Source organism: Schistocerca gregaria, chromosome 5 (assembly GCF_023897955.1).
Source record: "Schistocerca gregaria isolate iqSchGreg1 chromosome 5, iqSchGreg1.2, whole genome shotgun sequence".
In the NCBI taxonomy this organism is placed as follows: domain Eukaryota; kingdom Metazoa; phylum Arthropoda; class Insecta; order Orthoptera; family Acrididae; genus Schistocerca; species Schistocerca gregaria.
Window position 1 is genome coordinate 162,078,304 of NC_064924.1, and position 21,837 is coordinate 162,100,140.

General features: G+C 42.5%; 1 pseudogene; it reads left to right on the top strand.

Moving 5' to 3' along the window:
• The first annotated feature begins 5,893 nt into the window (after positions 1–5,893).
• On the top strand, positions 5,894–6,011 carry LOC126274489 (5S ribosomal RNA; annotated as a pseudogene).
• Positions 6,012–21,837: the final 15,826 nt, after the last annotated feature.

Sequence of the window (21,837 nt, forward strand, 5' to 3'; positions counted from 1 at the left end):
TGTCCAGGGTCAGCCTAGTGTTAATTGCGGAATGTGCAGGTGCACCATCATGCTGATACCACATACGTCGACGCGTTTCCAGTGGCACATTTTCGAGCAACGTTGGCAGATCATTCTGTAGAAACGCGATGTATGTGGCAGCTGTTTGGGCCCCTGCAATGAAGTGAGGACAATGTTTCAAGCGTCAACTTCAGGTTACAATATCTCCGGATGTAATTAACATTTTACAATGCAACAAACGGCACTGATTACGTATTTGTTTATATGTTCAGATGTGCTAACAAAACTAACGTGGTTCCATTTTTAAAAAAACGTAGGTTTGTGTTAAAAAACATACTTCCGTGCATTTTTGTGTGGTTTGTATTAACAATTACACTAGCCCCTCTCCTCACGTTCGGTCTGTGGAATCGGGTCGTCAGTATTTGATGTGGTTTACGAAATATATCCAGCGGTAACGTTAGGTGACTCACTCTGTATAGTGTTTAAAAGTGATGAAGATGAGGAAAAAGAAAATATAAGTGAAACATCATGTAAACAGACACACAAATACACACACACATAGAGATAATTAATTTCAGGCAATGAAATAACAATTATCAAATCGTAATTTTGGCTTCAACAATTTATCTACTTTAAGGTGTAAGTGACTGCAGATGACAAACTGTGGAACAAAACGGTCACTGTAGAAACATAACACATCAGGAAAACCCCACCGCGTGGGAAAATGTATGAATTCATAATTTTGTGTGTTTTTTTCAAATGTATACGAACAATAAAGAATATTCTTTATCTTTAACAGTCATAAAATAAAAAGCCCGCTAAAGATGCTGGAACTATAGTGAAACATGTTTGGGTTAAAAAAAGTTGTGTTTTGCTAAAGACGGACAGTATCCAGAAACATACGTATTGTAAAGCAAACACGGAAAAAAGAGCTTAAATCCCAAGATGATTATTGTAAAGTGTCACACTTACTGAGACCATTTTTAACGTCGATAGTTCCTGAAACGCCCTGTAATGAAACCGGAATAAGATGTAATTGGGTACTATGTTATAATAAAAAGGGGGTGAGCTAATATTTGAAAGCGAAGAGATGCATGTGTGGTTGTATCCTTTGCAGAGTAACCTGGACCGTTGCTGTGGAGCAAAAATACCACACCATGACGCTCCTAAAAGACATTTAGCATCACATTCCCCAGCGATGAATGGCTCTTGGTATTTTTCGGCGGTGGTGAATCCGCATGTTTCCACCGTTTGCTTTGCTCCTTTGTCTCGGAGTAGGACTGAAACACCCAGAAATCGTCCATGGTGCTTAGGTATCTAAACAAGTCATCTGGATACGCCTGGCATATTTGTCGCTGATGCCTACATTCGTCCTGCTGTTTGGATGGGTGAGAGCAGTCAAAGAATCCAGCGACCTTTTCCATGTCTAAAATTTCGTGCTAAATACTAAAAATTGATCCAGGGCTGAACTTCACTTCTTCCACTATCATCTCGATTGTGATACTCTGATCTTCAAGAACCAGGGACCTCACTCCCCTTTCGATCCCAGATTCTTCACAGAGAGGTGGTCTACCACTTCCATCTTCATTATTTAGGGTTATTTCATCACACTGCAAATCTCTGGGACATATGGAGCTGTGTCACATAATGATGCATTGGTACTCTTCCATCAACTCATCATGGATTGTTGCAGCACTTTTCCCCTACTAATGCACAGAAGGAATTCTCGCGCGACACTCAGCTTCTATCAGTGGGCGCGCCATTTTGCTTTGGTTGCACTAGTGGCGTGATTCGGTACAGTAATGCGGGGATTTCATTGTGTACCAGGAATGCAGTAATTTTCGTGCCAACAACAGAAAATTAGTTGCATCATTTTAGTTTCTCGAAGTAATAAATAAAACTTTATGACTGACCGTCGTAGCAGAAGCTAGGTTCTACAAGGTGAGCAGAAAGGAGTCCGTGTTGGCGTGCTTGACATTCATTCTGTTTTTGTTTACCGTGTCGCCTGCTACCGGCTAGCCATAAAATCAGTTGACTCAATAGCACGAACAGCAGTTTTTCATATGATCGCTGGCGAGAGATACTCAAGCTATTATCTTTGCACTGAAGTGCTATAGGTCTTTGGGCAGCATGTACAGCAATCCGGAAATGCATGCAGCCGAGACAATCTTTAGACAGATCCCAGAAGAGCTTTAGGTGATCATCCTTGCGGAAGTGCTAGCAGTCATGTTCACAACCCGTTTCTTTTATTTACAGTGTCAGACTTCAATCACATATGCATTGTCAGGCTACGACTGTTAAAGGGAGTAATTTTATGTTTGGCTGAAGAATGTTTTACTTAAGTAGACAGGATGGTCAGAAACAGTCTGAGAAGCTTGTAAGGATGTCGCAGAGTAGGCTGTGCTGAGAAATAATTGTAAGAAAAAAACATTTGATACTTGCACCGTTGCCGAGTTAATTAGCAGTTTAGTTAGCCAGTCAGACCGTTGCGTGCGCAAATTCAAGTGGCCTGCCAGAGACGGTTTCGCCAAACGCGTTCTTCGTTTGTCTTGCTAAAACAGAACAATAGAGTGATACAAAACTTGGTCATCCGTGCAACGTCCTGATTGGCTTAATTCAATGCTAATTAACTCGGAAACGGCGCAGCATAACGAATTTTTTCCCTTAACAGTTATTTCTCTGTACAACCTACTCTGCACCACTCTTAAAAGTTTTTCAGACTGTTTCTGATCAACCTATACATTACTCAACGCTGTCCCAGAACCCATTACCGATTGCAGGTGTTCCATATAACGATTTCCAGGGCAACAATAGTTTGATTTTCAATATTTCGGGTAATTACTGACCGAATTAAAAAATTTAAAATTGTTTCATAATCAACTCATAAAGAGGTACAATCCTGTGTTAAAAATTTAAACCAGTAAGTATTATCTCGGAAACCGTGTGGTTGTCTTCAGGCAGCGATAACTGACGACGTGAAAATATCCGGAATTTACTTAATCTGTATTTGAGAAAACACGCAGCGAATTCCAACAAGCTATACACACAATTTCAAATCATGATACACAAAATCCTGTTTCTCACAAAAAAATTTATCGCTTACTAAATTCTCGCTGTTCGTACTGTCAAACTTTGGCATCAGACAAGACGTTCTAAGTTATTACTTCCTTACTACCGACTCTGTTCGCAACACTGTTTGCAGACACTATCCACGTAAACCACTAAATGAACCTCCGAAATTATATAATTGTACGACTCATAGCTCAGGAGATATGACGTCAGAGACATTTAGATGCGCAAAAAACTAGTTTCTGCTTATAACGGCGCGTGTTAAAACTTCACGCCTGACCTTTGAATTTATTACTTCTTTACTACTAACACTACACGAAACACGCTTTCCAGACAGTATCTACATATTTCATTGAGCGTACCTGCAAAGTTATATCATCGTACGACTCAACAGGGCAAGAGATGTGACCTCATAAACATTCAGATACGTGCAAAATTAGCTTTTTGCTTAAAATGGAGCGAAAATTACCACGGTTTAATCATGAGAGCACTTATGGACCACCAACAAACGTTAAGCATAATTTCAAAACTTTCCTCAGCTTTTCTCACTTGCTTGCTTAAATTCAACTATTTAACACATTCACTGTCCTCCAGCGTTTACAAAGCGCATAAATTCCTTTAGAAAAAAAATTCTTTTGCTAGTCCGCGCAACCACCCATGCACCGCGTGGCGTACCTCTTCATCAGAAAGGAACTTCTTTCCTCCCACTGCGTCTTTGAGTGGCCCAAACATACGGAAATCACTTGGGTCAAGATCTGGTGAGTACGGTGGATGAGGAAGACACTCAAAATGCAGGTCTGTGATTGTTGCAACTGTTGTACGGGCAGTGTGGGGCCTTGCATTGTCATGTTGCAAAAGGACACCTACTGACAGCAATCCACGTCACTTTGATTTGATTGCAGGCCGCAGATGACTCTGTAGGAGATCTGTGTATGATGCACTAGTGACAGTGGTCCCTCTAGGCACGTAACGCTTGAAAATGACAGCCTTTTTCGTCCCAAAAAAGAGTCAGCGTAACCTTCCCTGCTGATGGTTTTCTTCGAAACTACTTTGGTTTGGTGATGAATGGCGCCATTCCTTGCTCGCTCTCTTCGTTTTCGGTTGGTGGAAGTGAACCCAGGTTTCGTCCCCATTAACAATTCTTGCAAGAAAGCCATCACCTTCTCGTTCAAAGCGCCGAAGAAGTTCTTCACAAGTATAAAGACGTTGTCTTCTCATTTCAGGAGTCAGCTGCCGTGGCACCTGTCTTGCAGACATTTTGTGAAACTGGAGCACATCATGCACAGTGTGGTGTGCTGACCCATGACAAACCTGTAAACATGCTGCAATGTCATTCAGTGACACTCGGCGGTTTTCCTTCACTACGGCTTCAACTGTTGCAATGTTCTGTGGAGTCACAACTCGTTGTGCCTGACATGGACGAGGAGTACCATCCACTGAAATCACACCAATGGCGAACTTCCTACTCCATTCGCAGACTTGCTGCTGTGACAAACATGCATCACCGTACTCAACCTTAATTCGTCGATGAATTTCAATAGGTTTCACACCTTCACTACGCAAAACCCTAAAAACAGAACGCTGTTCTTACGCTTACCAACTTACAGGATAAAGGCGCGAAATTTCGGTTTGTTATTACAAATTTAAGGTTTTCATTTCACTCACCCTCGTATATACATATAGGATAGGACGAGGAATTCCACCTTATGGAAGACACCTTCCGAATTTTGTTTTATCCAGACATGTTTCAGCTCTTTTTGTGCTATCTTCAGTGTTTCCTTTCTTACACGAATCTATTGAATGTTTATGTTGGTAACTGTGAGCCTGCTACACAGTCTACAGCTTATCATGGCTTTGATGTTGTGGTGTTACAACAAAATGTAATGGCGGCGAAAACGCTGTGCAACCTCGAAAAATCGCAGAAAATGCCTGTTAATTGACAAAAGTAGTAAAATCAGCGCGCTACTATGCCAAAAACAAAGTAGACAAACACCACAGTATCAAACCCATGACAAGTTGTAGATTGTGTAGCAGGCTCACAGTTGCCAACATAAACATTCGATAGCTTCGTGTAAGAAAGGAAACAAAGTAACCCACTAAAGGCAGCACAAAAAGAGTTGAAACATGTCAGGGTAAAATAAAACTCGAAAGGCGGAATTCCTCATCCAATTTTATTACCATGTGCGGAAATAAGAAGAACAGTAACACCACAGGACAATTGCTTTTTCATTTAAAATATTCGTAAGTGTTCCGGGATCAGGAGATGGTGGCTGAGTGTGGAAAAGGAGAATAAGAGGAGAGTTAGAGAAATTTCATAGTTAAATTAAGGTTAGTTGAGGTTTCGTATCGAGGAGGGTAAGCGCATGAGCAAATCGGAATACAGTTTTCAGGCATTTGTACACAGAGGGAGGGAGGGTGTTATGGAATTTTGAGTAGCAGTCGAAACAACATTATCAGTGGTGTTAAATAATCTTGATCTCAGCCTAATAGGTGGGATGGAATGCTTATCAACTTTTTGACTTCAAACCAACCCAAGAGTGTATGAAAGAGGATTTTACAGCGTTACCAGAGGTTATAAACTTGCTCAAGTTACCCCTCCTTACACGTCCGGCCGCTGTGACCGAGCGGTTCTAGGCGCTTCAGTCCGGAACAGCGCTGCTGCTACGGTCGCAGGTTAGAATCCTGCCTCGGAAATTGATGTGTGTGATGTCCTTAGGTTAATTAGGTTTAAGTATAAGTCTAGGGGACTGATGACCTCAGATGTTAAGTCCCATAGTGCTTAGAGCCATTTGAACATTTTTTGAACCTCCTTACACAGATGTTTGGCAACGGCCTTGCCGCAGTGGGTACACCGGTTCCCGTGAGATCACCGAAGTTAAGCACTGTCGGGCGTGGTCGGCACGTGGATGGGTGACCATCCAGGCCGCCATGCGCTGTTGCCATTTTTCGGAGTGCACTCAGCCTCTTGGTGCCAATTGAGGAGCTACTCGACCGAATAGTAGCGGCTTCGGTCAAGAATACCATCATAACGACTGGGAGCGCGGTGTGCTGACCCCACGCCCCTCCTATCCGCATCCTCCTCTGGAGATGACACGGCGGTCGGATGGTCCCGGTAGGCCACTCGTGGCCTGAAGACGGAGTGCTTTTTTTTTTACACAGCTGTTTACCCACTGTTTGCTGCCTCAAAGAACCACGATAAAACTCTTCCTCGCCCTGACTTAACTCTAGTCTCTGCTCGGCGTTGTAGTTCAGTAGCAGTGTCCCGCGCTGAGCGGTCGAACGGTCTGAAAACCTGTATTTACTCTGCTCAGACGACTGCTGTGCGCGACAGTGCTGGTTAACTACTCGCTCTGTTTAATACTGATGCTGGACCAGTAACTGGCAGTCCACAGCCCAGAAGCTGGACAGTAATTGGCAGACCGCGTGCCCGGGGCGCCCTGCGTAGCTCCTGGCGCCGCTAAGAGACGCACCGGCCGGCTCCATTTGTTCCAGTTCGCGATATTTACTTCGTAACGAGAGCGCGGGGCAGCGGCAGTAATCAGCTGTATCTGACAGACAGATGTGGATAGCGACAACCTCTAGTTTGCTGGCAGGTGCGCTGTTTCCAAGCGTATGTAGATACCAGTGTCTGTGCGCTTGTTACGGATGTCAAACAGACAGCTCTCGTTAGCTTCTCAGATTACATGCACCCTAAGAACTTCCCTGAATAATAGAAATCGACGATTATACTCTACGGTCATGTCTCCGTCACAAATTAACGCGCTATACTTCTAACAAGGTACATCAATACATCTACACACACTGAAGTGCAAAAGAAACTGGTAAACCTGTCGAATATCGCGTAGGGCCCGCGCGAGCACGCAGAAGTGCCAGAACACGGCGTGGTATGGACTCGACTAATGTCTGGCGCAGAGCTGAACGGAACTGACACCATGAGTCCTACAGGGCTGTCCATAAATCCGTAAGAGTAAGAGGCGGTACAGATCTGAACAGCATTTTGAAAAACAGCCTAGATATGCTCAATAAGGCTCATGTCTGGTGGCAAGTGGAAGTGTTTAAACTCAGAAGAGTGTTCCTGGAGCCCCTCTGTAGCAGTTCTGGACTTGTGGGGTATGTAGCAGTTCTGGACTTGTAGAGTGTCGCAATGTCCTTCTGGAATTGCCCAAGTCCGTCGGAATGCCAATGGGCATGAATGGACGCAGGTGATCAGACAGGATGCTTACGTACCTGTCACCTGTCAGAATCGTATCTAGACGTATCACGGGTCCCATATCACTCCAACTGCACACGCCCCACACCATTACAGAGCATCCACCAGCTTGAACACTCCCCTGCTCACATGTAGGTTCCATGGGTTCATGAGGTTGTCCCCATACCCGTTTGATACAATTTGAAACGAGACTCGTCCGAGCAGGCAACATGTTTCCAGTTATCAACAGTCCAATGTCGGTGTTGACGGGCCCAGGCGAGGCGTAAAACTTTGTATCGTGCAGTCATCAAGGGTATACGAGTGAGCCTTCGGTTCCGAAAGCCCTCTTCGATGATGTTTCGTTGAATGGTTCCCACGCTGACACTTGTTAATGTCCCTGCATTGAAATCTGCAGCAATTTGCCGAAGTGTTGCACTTCTGTCATGTAGAACGATTCTCTGCAGTCCTCGTTCTTGCACGATCTTTTTCCGGCCGCAGCGATATCGGATACTTGATGTTTTTTCCAGATTCCTGATAGTCACACTTGAAATGTTCGTACGGGAAAATCCCCTCTTCATCGCAACCTCGGAGATGCTGTGTCTCATCGTTCGTGCGCCGCCTACAACACCACGTTCAAACTAACTTAAATCTTGATAACCTGCCCTTGCAGCAGCGGTAGCCGATATAACAACTGCGCCACATACTTGTCTTATATATTTGACCGGCCGCTGTGGCCGTGCGGTTCTAGGCGCTTCAGTCCGGAACCGCACTGCTGCTACGGTCGCAGGTTCGAATCCTGCCTCGGGCATGGCTCTGTGGGATGTCCTTAAGTAAATTAGGGTTACGTAGTTCTAAGTCTAGGGGACTGATGACCTCAGATGTTAAGGCCCATAGTGCTTAGAGCCATTTGAACCATCTTATATAGGCGTTGCCGACTGCAGCGCTGTTTGTGGCCGTTTACATAGCTCTGTATTTGAATACGCGTGGCTACACCAGCTTCTTTGGGGCTTCAGTATATATACTCCTCCATCGACTGTATGGTGCATGGCGGAGTGTATCCTGTACTACTACAGGTCATTTCCTTTTCTCTTCCACTCGAAAACAGAACGAGGGAAAAACGATTGTCTACTTGCCTCCGGACGAGCCCTAATCTTATCTTCACGGTCCTTACTCGAAATGTACGTTGGCTGCCATAGAATAGATCTGTAGTCGGCCTCAAATGCCGGTTGTCTAAATTTTCTCAATAGTGTTCCTCGAAAAGAACGTCGCTTCCCTCCAGGAATTCCCATCTGAGTGATCGAAGCATCTCCGTAATACTTGCATAATGTTCGAAACTACCGGCAACAAATCTAGCAGCCTACCTCTGACTTGCTTCGCTGTCTTCCATTAATCCGACCGAGCTAGGCGCCGCTCATCAAAGCAACTAGAAATCTTGTCTACTCTACATTTCAATTGTAGATGCAGGCAGCCGGCTTCAAGGACACCAGTGCGTGTCAAACGTATGAAGAAAATCCTCTGTACTTGGTTCCACTTCTGTTCAATAAAAATTCTTAATAATGATATCAAGTCTTCTCTTATTTCGAAACATATATGACACAAAACACTCGTAGCCCGTCATACTTGCCGCGCGGGGTAGCCGTGCGATCTGGGGCGCCTTGTCAAGGGTCGCACGGCTCCCCCCGTCGGAGGTTCAAGTCCTCCCTCGGGCATGGGTGTATGTGTGTTGTCCTTAGCATAAGTGAGTTTAATTTAGATTAAGTAGTGTGTAAGCCTAAGGACCGATGACCTCAGCAGTTTGGTCCCATAGGAACTTACCACAAATTTTCCCGACATACTCCGGGCAGCACATCTTAACAGAACTTCTACATACGAGAGAGTGAGAAACAAAATCATATACAAAGTAAAATGAATGATCATTTTCTTTTCATTTTTCTACGCCTTACCGCGCACCATAATTAATGTTTTTGCCGACGCTTATGGTCGATCGCTGTTTCATTTTCTGTTTCTAATAAATTTTAACCTTAACATATCCGGTTTTTTTTACTATGTACCTACACACAAACCACTATGAGCCTTTCCGTCCTTAATTCGGCACATACTTCTCCAGAGTATGATTTACAATCCTTTTAAACTTCGTCTATAATTCAATGACTTTATTTAATTACAAGGTACACGCACTAAGTGAGGAAACATTTCTAGACACACGTTACCATCCTTGCAAAGTCGCCAGCAGTATAACTAACTGGAATGAAATTTTCATTCTGCAGCTGAGTGTGTGCTGACATGAAACTTCCTAGCAGAATAAAACTGTGTGCCGGACCGGGACTCGAACTCAGGTCTTTTGCCTTTCACCGTCATGTACTCTACTGGCTAAGCTACCCAAGCACGACTCACGCCCCGTCTTCACAGCTTCACTTCTGCCAGTACTTCGTCTGCTACCTTCCAAACTTCACAGAAGCTGCGAATCTTGCAGAATTAACACTCCTGGAAGAAAGAATATTGTGGAGACATGGCTTATCCAAAACCTTGGAGATTTCCAGAATGAAATTTTCACTGCGCAGCGGAGTGTGCACTGATATGAAACTTCCTGGAAGATTAAAACTGTTTACCGGACCGAGACTCGAACTCGGTGCCTCTGCATTTCGCGGGCAAGTGCTCTACCGACTGAGCCCGCGAAAGGCAAAGGTCCCGAGTTCGAGTCTCGGTCTGACACACTGTTTTAATCTGCCAGGAAGTTTCAATATAGCCAACTGTTTTGTGGGATTTCTGTTGCTGTTATTATAGCGTTTAGTTTCTGGCAAGTATTTTCGCTGACAGTATGTCTCACACACGAAAACAGAATTTCTCTTGTGCTTCCAGAAGCATAAATAACGAATATATAAGCCATTTATTCTACGTGCTGCTTTCGCACGCAATAGCCCTTTTTCACCTGAAAATTGCTCGATGGTGTACACTTAGGGGCAGAGGCCGCTGTTACGAACTGGCCACTCCAGGTAATTCTCTTCTTTTCTCTGCAATATTTTTCGGTCGTCGTTAATGAACGAACGACAGCACTGCCATTTTCTTAGCTTCTCAGTTGCCGAACTCGAGTCTTTTCAGCCAAATCACAGATCAGTCAGACAAGGTCGGCAGATGGGGTTGACGAAACTCTTCTTTATGTTTGGCAATTTTTAATACGAAATTTACAAAACTGAAACATTGCTTTCTTGGAACATTTTCCTTTTTTACCAACATATACATGATTTTCTTACTCATATAAGCCTGCCTACATGTTATTAATGTTGTTTCTACGACGTTGCAGTAGTTTGGCTGAAAAGCTTTTACCCACCCTCCATTCAGTCTTGATAGCTCCCCATACTGTTACCATATTTTGGATACCTTGAACCTTCGAACGAAGAGTTGTACGCCTGGGTACAATCATCACAGCCTTCATACAGTCCCGATCCCTCCCCAAGGGATTTCCGGATTTATGGAGCCCTGGAGAAAGACATTCACGGCCGTCGATTTGATTCGGATGAAGAGGTCATGGTTCCGCAGGCAACAGCAAACATTTTGGTTACTATAGTAATGACAACTCATCAGCTACTTGATTGACAAGTAGCTTCTATTGCCACGAAAGCTTTCAACGGTCGGGACAGCAGTGTGGTGACCATTTGCCCCTCCTTATCCGCATCCTATGAAACCTATGGTATGGGGAAGACACGGCGGTCGGTCGGTCCCCTTGGGCCTACCGAGGCCGGTACGGGATTTTATAACAACGATCCATTCAATGTCATTGATTTCTCTCTCTTGATTGCTTGTACTTTAAAATAGGTCATGTTGTTGACAGTGTCATCGTCACCAGCTATTTGAGTACGGTGCCCGATAAAGCCTCCTCTGGACTTTTGCATTTATTTGCATCTTCAGCAATGCGCATGCATGTTGCTCTTGCATAGTCTCTAATCTCATCTATCCACCTTTCATTATGTTACATCTCGGGCTTTTTTTATCTCTTGGAATTCAGGAAAGATCTTCCTTGGTCCATCTACCAACCATTTGCCTGCCTGCATCACCAGCCCGCCACCGCTGTATTCCCATTACAGTCGTAACCATGTCTTACGACCAAGTCTGTTCCGCTTTGTCCGCTTACTTTTCTTTTTCTTCTAGTAATTCCCAAATTCACCTTTACATCGCTCGATGTCACACACTCAGTTTTCGAACTGTTTTCGCACTGAATGTCCACGACTCGATGCTATAGGCAAATATCTGATAATACACACTGCAGAATTTCCGTTTAAGGTACATCGGCAGTTTAGCTTTAAAAATCCTGTTTCGTTTACCAGTCTATGAATCCCAAACAAAGTGATTATTCATTGTTCCATCGTATGATTTTGTCACGGCTTATCGCACTAATCCTCTGCTGAAACGAGCTTGTTCCTTTGCGTAAATACCTATGTAATTGACGATAATTTTGCTGAATATATTGTACATCCACATCTACATCGATACTCCGCAGTCCACTTTATGGAACGTGGCGGAACCCCGTACCATTACTAGTCTTTCCCTTTATGTTCCACTCGCAAATAGAACGAGGGAAAAACGACCGTCTGTACCCCTCCGTGTGGGCCCTAACTTCTCGTATTTTATCTTCGTGGTCCTTACGCGCAACGTATGTCGAAGGCAACAGAATCAGTCTGCGGAAGGCTTCAAATGCCTGTTCTCTAAATTTTCTTAAAAGTGTCCCTCGAGAAGAACGTCATCTCCCAACAGAGATTACGATCTGAGTTCGCGAAGCATCTCCGTAACACTTGCGTGTTGCTGGAACCTACCTACAAATCTAGCAGCCTGCCTCTGAAGTGCCTACATGTCTTTCTTCAATCCGACCTGATAGCATCCCAAACACTCCAGCAGTACTCAAGAACAGGTCACACTAGCGTCCTACATGCGAGCTCTTTCCTAGTACAATCCTCACATGCTCATTTCATTTCATATCGCTTTACGACGGGACTGTGCGAAGCAGGATACTGCTGTATCCAAACATTACGGGTTTGTTTTTCCTACTCATCTGCATTAACTTATTTTTTTTTCTACATTTAGAGCTAGCTGCCCTTCATCACACCAACTAGAAATTTTATCTACGTCACCTTATATCCTCCTACAGTAACTCAACTTCGATACCTTGCCGTACATTACAGCATCATCAGAAAACAACGGCAGGTTGTTGCCCACTGTCCACCAAATCATTTCTGTACATAGAGAATATTAGCTGTTCTATCATACTTTCCTGTGGAAACCCTGGAGATACCCTTGTCTCAGATGAACATTCGCTTTCGGGGACAGCATACTGGGTTCTATTACTTATGACGTCTTCGAGTCAATCACATATCAGTAAACCTATTCCACATGCTCGTAACTTATTTAACATCTTGCAATAGGCCACCGTGTCAAATGCTTTCCGGAGATCTAGAAACATGAAATCTGCATCTTACCCTTCATCCATAGATATCATGTGAGAAAGGGGCAACTGAGTTCGCACGAGCGATGCTCTTTAAAACCGTGCTAGGGATTTTCTCTGCCTCGTGATGGCTGGGTGTTGTGTGCTGTCCTTAGGTTAGTTACGTTTAAGTAGTTCTAAGTTGTAGGGAACTGATGACCACAGATGTTAAGTCCCATAGTGCTCAGAGCCTTTTAAAACCGTGCTAATGCGCGGACATAGACTTTTCGGTGTCAAGAAAATTTATTACATTCGAGCTGACAACATGTTCAATCATTCTGCAGCAAACTGATGATATGGATATTGATCTATAATTTTGCACTTCTTCTCTACGCTTTTGTTCCAACAGCTTGGGGCTTAGCGCCGGGAGAGAGATTAGTGATAAATACAAGCTAAATAAGGGGCCAATGTCGTAGAGTACTGTTTCAAAAACCAAATACGGATTCCATTCAGACCTGGTGACCTAGTTGTTTTCAATTCCTTCAGTTGTTTCTCTACGCCAAGTATGTTTATTACTATGTCGTCCATACGGCAATCTACTCGATAGTCAAACGGTGGTATATTTGTAAGGTTCTCCTACGTGAACGATTTTGAAACTTCTTCATTTAAATGTGTGAGTCTGTACGTAAATTGCTAAATGACTGAGACCCACAATGTCCTAGCGCAACGCAATTTGACTGCTCAAAAACAGAGAACCTGACTTCAAATAATTAATTCAAAACGAAATCCTAACAATAACCTATACATTTCATTAAGCGCTGACCTCACAAAGATGTTCATTACGCGTAGTACTGCGATACTGTCAGCTAAATAAATGATTCTAACTACTAAAGCCACTAACTATTAATAGGCATGCGGTTGGCAAAGGAAAGATTTTGTTTCAAACTAAATAATATAATTTTTCTTACCTTAATAATGTACATCCAGTTCAGACACGAATATAAATCATCATTGACATCTAGTACTACAAAGATATATAATGATGTATAATATTCAATCTCCAAGTCGAACATGTACAGATCGTTAGCCTACGCTAACACCTCAGACCTCTACCCTCCATCAATGCTAACTTCTCACATCTAACATCCATTACTGCTGGCTGTTCACCTCCAACTGCCCGACAGTACATTCGTTACTGCTGTCGACTAACTTCCAACTACCCAACACTACCGGCGGTTAACTTCCAACAACGAGTCCAGCCAGCCACAGAGTCCCCAACAACGAAAGCGCAGTCAGAGATCCAATGCAAAAAGCTACACACCGCTGTCAACACAGAAGCGGCCCACTTAACAATTTCTCGAAAGTGAAATTTAAAACTACGTTTTCCGTTTTGCTGTCTTCAGCTGCCACACTAGACTGGTCAACAAGTGACCGGATGAAGCCTTAGACCCACTCAGCGAATTTACGTAGGACCGTAACGTATTTGTATCTGAACGATGTACAGAAGAATGGAAGAGAAATTTAAGCATCTGTCAGGCTGACATTACGTGCCGCGACAAAAAGTCACTCAGCCGCGGCTGAGTGAAAAGCCGACTATAAATATTTGTGGAAAGACAATTTTGAGGCGCAGAAGGAGAATTACGTCCGAAACATCTACTGCAGCTCAAGTCAGGCGATTTTGGGACGGCGCTTTTTAGCCTTTATAGTACTTAAAGTATTTTGAGTAACTGTCATCATAACAACGCGACACCAGGACCTGAAGTTGGCTTAAAGATGTGTAGAGCAGCGGTATCGTGGATTTTCGCATTGGTAACATAGCTCAGATTCTACTTTATTTACCTTTTTCGGTAGAAGGATAAGAAGTAACAGCCAACAACATTATTTTTCGTTTTATGTTGCACTTGTTCATATTGTTGAATCTCTGCTCTAATTAAATACGGTACAACGAAATTGTATACGGCGCCGAAGTGTCGCGAAAAACTACGAATCTGGAACTATGAAATTGTTACAGTTAATGCGGTAAGTGGTTTGTACCACCTGCTTGTCCATTATTATTTTCAATGTTTCTTTTAGACATTTTAGAAATTTGTGGTAAATTCCTATGGGACCAGAGTGCTGAGGCCATCGATCCCTAGGCTTATACACTACTTAATCTAACTTAAACTAACTTACGCTAAGGACAACACACACACCCATGCCTGAGGGAGGACTCGGACCCCCGACGGGGTGAGCCGCGAGAACCGTGGCAAGGCGCATCAGAACGCGCGGAAACCCTGTGCGGCCAATGTTCTTTATTTACCCTTCTTCTTATTATAGAAAAGTGAAACATCTACGAGGGCTATTCAGAAAGACGGGAACGTTTCCGTCTAACGCCGCTAGGCGCGCGTCGATCGCGTGTATTTTGGTATGTGCGTACTCGGCAGTAGAGGTGAGCAAACTGAAACACGTAACTGTTTCGAAACAAATGAAACTTTACAATGAAATGTTTCGATAAGCTGTTTCGAAACAGTGAAACAGTTTGTGTTTTGTAATCTAATAAACGTATACATTTTATCATCTTGAATGTCTACTGTATAAGTATGTCCATATAACATGAACGAGGTGCGAGAGCGCTAATCATATCGCAGAAAGTATGAAACTATCACTAAGACCTCTTGGCAGTTTCGTGTTTCCTGAAGCAAATGCGCTGCTTTCGTGTCGTGTGACTTTCACACCTTTCAATTGGCTGAGGACAGCCATAGCTAAAGACAGAGAAACCACCACGAACGGATCTGGAGGTGGATGCAAACTGCAGAAACAACGGATATACTACTGGGATTCCCACATTTCGTTAGTATGGGTACTATACCAATCTTGGTAATTTCCATGCACACAAAGGGAATCATTTTGGATAATAGGCTCAGTGACTATAGACTCACAAATAATGCCAAATAATTCGAATAAATAACAAAATATAAAAGAAAAAATGTTGTCTTTCAAGGTGTTTCGAACAGTTACTATAGATTCACCATGCTTCCCAGCCCTTCCCATTCACCATCACACTATCGGTGGTATGTCAAACATTGCTTGCAATTATACCTACATCAAACTTATCTATATGTCTAATAACTGTCACTCTACGCATTTTTTTATTCAAAATGTTGTAGGCTTACATGCGTTTCATAATATGATTACTGTACTTGACCAGAGAAACGTATGTTATAAAAAAATAAATTTAACTGAATGATTTTCACATATTTATTATTTCCAATGTGAATAGTATGCGTTGTTTTATTGTTTGGTTAGTGTTTATAAAGCAGATGTTACGCCATTTCGGAATATGACAGTCAGATAGAAACGGACCTTAATTTTTGGATATCTTAAGCTTCATGCTATTGCTTGTCAAAAATATTTCGACACTCTTGAAAGTGTTCCACGAAGTGGTATGTAGTGTTTCAGTACCTGTGCCGAGCCCGAATCTCGTCTGACACAGAGCGGAATGAAACATCACTGCTTCGATACAATTAGTCCGTTCCAAACACAGGTGGACTGAAACAGCCTTATTTTCAAACAACGACACAGTTTCTGTGTCTGGCTCGAGATCGAATCTGGTCCGGTTATCCGAGACAGGGGCGGAATGAAAAACCACTGTTTCGAAACAGTGAACCACAGGCGTTCCGAAACACTGAAACAGTTCCACGTATCGATACACTTTATCGAAACATAGAAACAGTGGCCAAGTCTACTCGGCAGCTCAGTCGGCGTCCATCCGTGACAGCGGAATCGTCTCTGAGTCTGGTTTTTTTCGATATTCGAATTTGAATTTTGCGCTGCAATCGAAAATCCCGCCAGTTGTGGGTGCGGTCTCTGATATTCGGTTTAAAAATGGCCGAACTAGCGTTCATGATGAAGAGAAGAGTGGACGCCCGAGCATTGTGACTGAGGATCTTGTAGCTAAAGTTGATGAAACGATTCGTGAAAACCGTCGCTTCTCAATAACGGAGCTTTCGCTTTCTTTTCCATAGGTTTCACGGACTTTGCTGTTTGAAATTGTCAGTCAAAAGCTAGGCTACCACAAATTTTGTGCACTATGGATGCCCAAACTGCTTACAGAGCTCCATAAAGAACAGTGAACATGGTGATTCATTACTCAATCGAATCGTAACTGATGACGAGACTGGTGAAACATGTCAATTGCGAGAAAAAATTACAGGCCATGGAGTGCGGGCACACAAGGTCCCCCCAAAAACCAAGACAATGTTTGCAAACCTTGTCAGCAAGGAAGCTGATGGTGACATTGTTTTGAGGAAGGCAAGCTGTGCTTCTTACTGATTTTCTCGAACGTGGAGTAACCATAAATTCTGCCCGGCGCTGTCAAATATTGCACAGTCGTAGAAGAGCAGTTCAAAACAAACGCCGAGGAAAGCTGACGTCCTAAATTTTGTTTTTACACGACAGTGCCAGAGAGTGCCGCACTAATGAACTACTTAACTCATAATGCCTCAGTGTGTTTGGTGATTATGTGGAAAAGTTGTATGTCAGTCGCTCTTTCAGATGTATATAATAAAATGTATTTCTTGTACTTAGTTTTTTTTTTAATGCCAAAGCGTCCCCTACTTTCTAACTAGCCCTCGTATAACGTTTTTTCGTCGTCTCATCATAAAAGTAAAATCGTATACACAGACTGACACTTCACTCAAACACATTTACATATTTATTTAGTACTTGGCTCGTAAACACGTTGCGGTAAAATCGGTTTATCCCAAACATGTTTCACTGCAGTTGCAGCGTCATCAGTGGGCTTGTATTTGATGGCTGTTAAAGGAGATAAAGAATGATCTTTACTGTTTGTATACATGTAAATATTAGTTTTTAAAATCGTAATCACAGATTTTTGAAGAAACTCATAAAATTATGAATTCATATCTTTTTACCATATGGTGTGGTTTTCGCGATGTATTATGTTTTTACAGTCACTGTTTTCTTCCACAGTTTGTAATCTGCAACCATATACACCATAATGTAGAAAAATTATTTAAGCAAACATTAAGATTTGAAAACTGTTATGGTTATGCCTGAAGTTAATTAATTCTATGTGGAAGGTTTGTGTGTGTGTGTGTGTGTGTGTGTGTGTGTGTGTGTGTGTGTGTGTGTTTGTGTGTGTGTGTGTGTGTGTGTGTATGTATCACCAAACCACGTGACTAGATCGGTTTGATACTGAGAACATACGCTGTAGGCAATGCTCACCCCACAGATGTACATACTCTATGTCTGCGAACAGGGGAATTGCGCGGCTCGTGTTAAACACGAATTGGAGCCGAGTCTTGAACTGTGTGAATGTGTTATCAAACAGCGCCTCCATTTCTGTTGCAAGGTGTTGGCAAATTCCTACCTTACACGACCGGTATGGTGCTGAGAGGGAAGAGTAGACAGTGTTACTGATGTGTACATAGGCCCCCAGTATGTGCAAGCGTGACAGTTTATTACTGCGTGGCTGTTTTAGCATTTCTGCAATCAGTTGCCCCTAATTCTGAGTCCTTGCATTGTAATCATTTCGGCAACTTGTGCAGTAGCACTCAGCGACCCACGGAGTCATCGTACCGTTTGCCAGGTGATGTAACTGCGTCGAAGCAGAGTAAATCCTGGCATATTTTGGTGCCTTCGACCTATTGTTGCCATAATCTCTGCTCTGGTTTCTTTTGCAGCATGTCGTCAACTTTGCGTATTCTTGTTAATGTTGTTGCCCAGGAAACGCCGGTTTCGATTACAAGGCCTATTTTGGGAAGTTACTCATAAAAGTTGTCTCAACCCATTGTAATTTGGAACTGTGACGAATTTCCTCACTTCTCGTTGTTTCTCAGGTTTCTTGTCTCTGCACAGTGTCCACACAGTTACTGAGAACAAACTTTTACCTAATATATTCGCAGTTCCAAACACGGACAACCAAAAATCATCTGTATAGTGGAATGACGACAATGAAACTTCGTGGCGCATCGGTACTCGAGCCCGGATTTCCTGCTTATCACGAGCGGTCGCCTTACCATTAGTCTATATCAAAGCACCTTTCGGTTAGATCTAGACTTCCATACGTCGTCATCAATGTGACTATGACCTGACCTCGTACTTCAGTTGTATATACACCTGCACTGTCATGCGTGCAAGTCCAAAGAACCATTGCATCGTACTTCTTAACAACACAGGCATTACAATATCGTATTTCATATATGCAGGATTGGACAAATAAAAGTGGCCCGGAGGGTACAAAGAAACACAGCAAAGGATAGCAAATACGCTGGTAACCTGGCTATAGCTGATGTTGAAAGTGACCAACATTCATTTTGAACTCTAGTCAGCAAGTTGCTGAAGGCGGATCGAAACTGGACTGCTGGAATTGCTGCAGTCTCATCCGAAATGTTCTGGCTACGGAAAGGGAGGAAAATATTTTATATTCAGTTCACCGCTTATTCAATACAGAGAAAAATCTTACAGATTCCGATATACCGAACCCGCACAGTTATCCTATACGAACAGAAAACAGCTCTAATAACGGAGAGGATTCTCAAATGTTAACAAATCGGTCAAGGACAATGGATAATGCAACCTGTTCGGAGCACAGACACTACGGACAGAAAAGTGTGATATCTACAACGGGTGCCACGCTGTCCTTGAAACCAGCAGCGATGCGATCAACAATACCGTCGGGCCGCACAGCTGCACGCCACAGCTTACTTCAAACCAGTGTAGCGCTGCGCCGACCAAAACAAAACTCGGCTCCGCATATATCAGACCCTCTGACGTCAAAGCTACTTCCTTTTACTCGCTATGCCCATCTGATTTAACAGTAGTGTACAGATCCTATGAAATTAATCGCCAAGTCAACAGCAGTAAATCAATCCACAATAAAATAATCAGGGCTCAATACGACCAGCGCCTAAATGCCAAGAATAGTTATTTGAAAACACCGATTTCCAAAACTAATCACATCTACATTTATCTCAAAAATATTATGCCAAGCCAAACACAGAACTGCATTAGTTACATTGTGCTATGTAAATACAACATCTGCCATCACATAAATTACATTTTATATGATTTTGCTTTCCTGGACTGCGACGTTACACACGATTTTGACACTGCCACTGCGCCACCTCGCACTATCGATGCTATGCTGAAATTAATGCTAGTGCCTGATGAATTGTTATTACATTTTTTTGTTAGGTTACTCACTCTTTGTAATTTATGATGTTGCCATATTTCATTTATGTCCAACCTTGCGCTCTAATTTGATATATCTCTTGTACTTGATGATGTCTCTAGTTTATTTGCTTTCGCCTTCGTAAATTTAAGCAATCAATGTACTCTGTAACTCATGTCCACTGCATATACTCATCCATCCCCTATATTTTGCAGAACCAGTTTTAAAAGTCTCATTGTATCCAAACGAGCCATTATGCTCATAAATAGAAGGACATGAAGGTGTGAAATGTGCCACCTGCAAAGGTGTGCAGGAATTGAATTACATACAGAATATGACGTAAGCAACTTATATGGAATACTGAACACCAATGACACATCTCACACTGTTTCCTGGCAGGCCTTTACAAACATTTTCCTGTTACTGTATTTGATAAATTAGGTTCAAATTGGCTCTGAGCACTATGGGACTGAACTGCTCGGGACATAAGTCCCCTAGAACTTAGAACTACTTAAACCTAACTAACCTAAGGACATCACACACATCCATGCCCGAGGCAGGATTCGAACCTGCGACCGTAGCGGTCGCAGACTGTAGCGCCCAGAACCGCTCGGCCAATCCGGCCGGCAGATAAATTTGGCAGATTGCCTATAAAGATTTAGGATTAATGATATTTTTTCTCTGCATTTTATGTTAGGTATAAGAGTATTGTTAGATGATTGTTCATGCCTTGAGCTGCACCAATTTTATGGAATAATGATGGAACATTGATGTTTAATGAATGTTCATGCCCTGAGCTGCATTCCAATAAAGAGGATTATGTTGATATATTGATGATTTTTCAATAATGATATTGTATGATGTTAATATGTATTTTGTGTCCTTTCTAGGAAAATCTGTATTACCTTGTGCCAAATGATTGGAGTTGTTTGTAGGAGACTGCCACAGAAGCTTTGCACCTAAAAAAATTTTCTTCGCCATACCTTATGAGACTGCATACGAACTGCCTTCTTATGTTAGCATGCATGACTGCCTTTTTGTTTTCGTTTCCAGGTTAATAATCAGATTTCCAGGTTCCACTATTTCTGCAGTTCATTCGCATCTTTGCATATTTATCTCATGATTTACTGTGATGTGTGACATTTATATAGTGAGCAAGCTATATTGCACTTAGTACTCCAGTCTCTATGCTTGCATGTACCATAATCTCATTTTTTCTTTACTTTGACCATAGTAGTTCGTGACACAAGATGAATGACAACTGACTGTTTATCATTTTCTTTACAGATAGAAGGTGCCTTGCCTTACCACTCATTCCCATATCCTTCTCTGTAGGTATGCGCTTTGTTGGAGATATAGGCCATTTAATAGACAGTTTCATGAAGCACCAAGGGTGCTACACAACCTGTAAATATTGTGCCTTTACTCACATGTTTTATATTCAGTTCACCGTTTGTTCAATACAGAGCAAAATCTTACAGATTCCGATACCATAATTTGAGTCCATGATTCTGTTTCTCTAATATGTATTCATACAAGTCATACAGAGCTGTACTTTTATATACTACTGCTATTTATGCACTTTGCTCTTCTAAACACCATGTCGAGCTACGGATTCTCATTATGAATTATGCATAGGCCTCTGAGTGCCACATAAACTTATAGTTAAATCTATTTTATGAAACTTTCTCAGCTTTCATGCTTATGCTTTCTAAAACTAGGCCACCTTAAGCCAGAAAGATGTTTTCGGTCACATTTTGCTATTAAGGTCAGTATTTATGTATGTAAAAAGGCCACATGGAACCTCTGATTGATATTTTCTATTCAGTTGTTTTAGGTATTAAGATTTGCATGTATTTCATTTTCTAGGCCACTTGAAGCCCCAAACATTTTATAGCACCTAAGATCACCTTTTATGTATGTAGAAAGGCCATTTGGAGACTCTGACATTTTTTCTACAATTGTTTTAGTTATTAAGATTTGCATGTATTC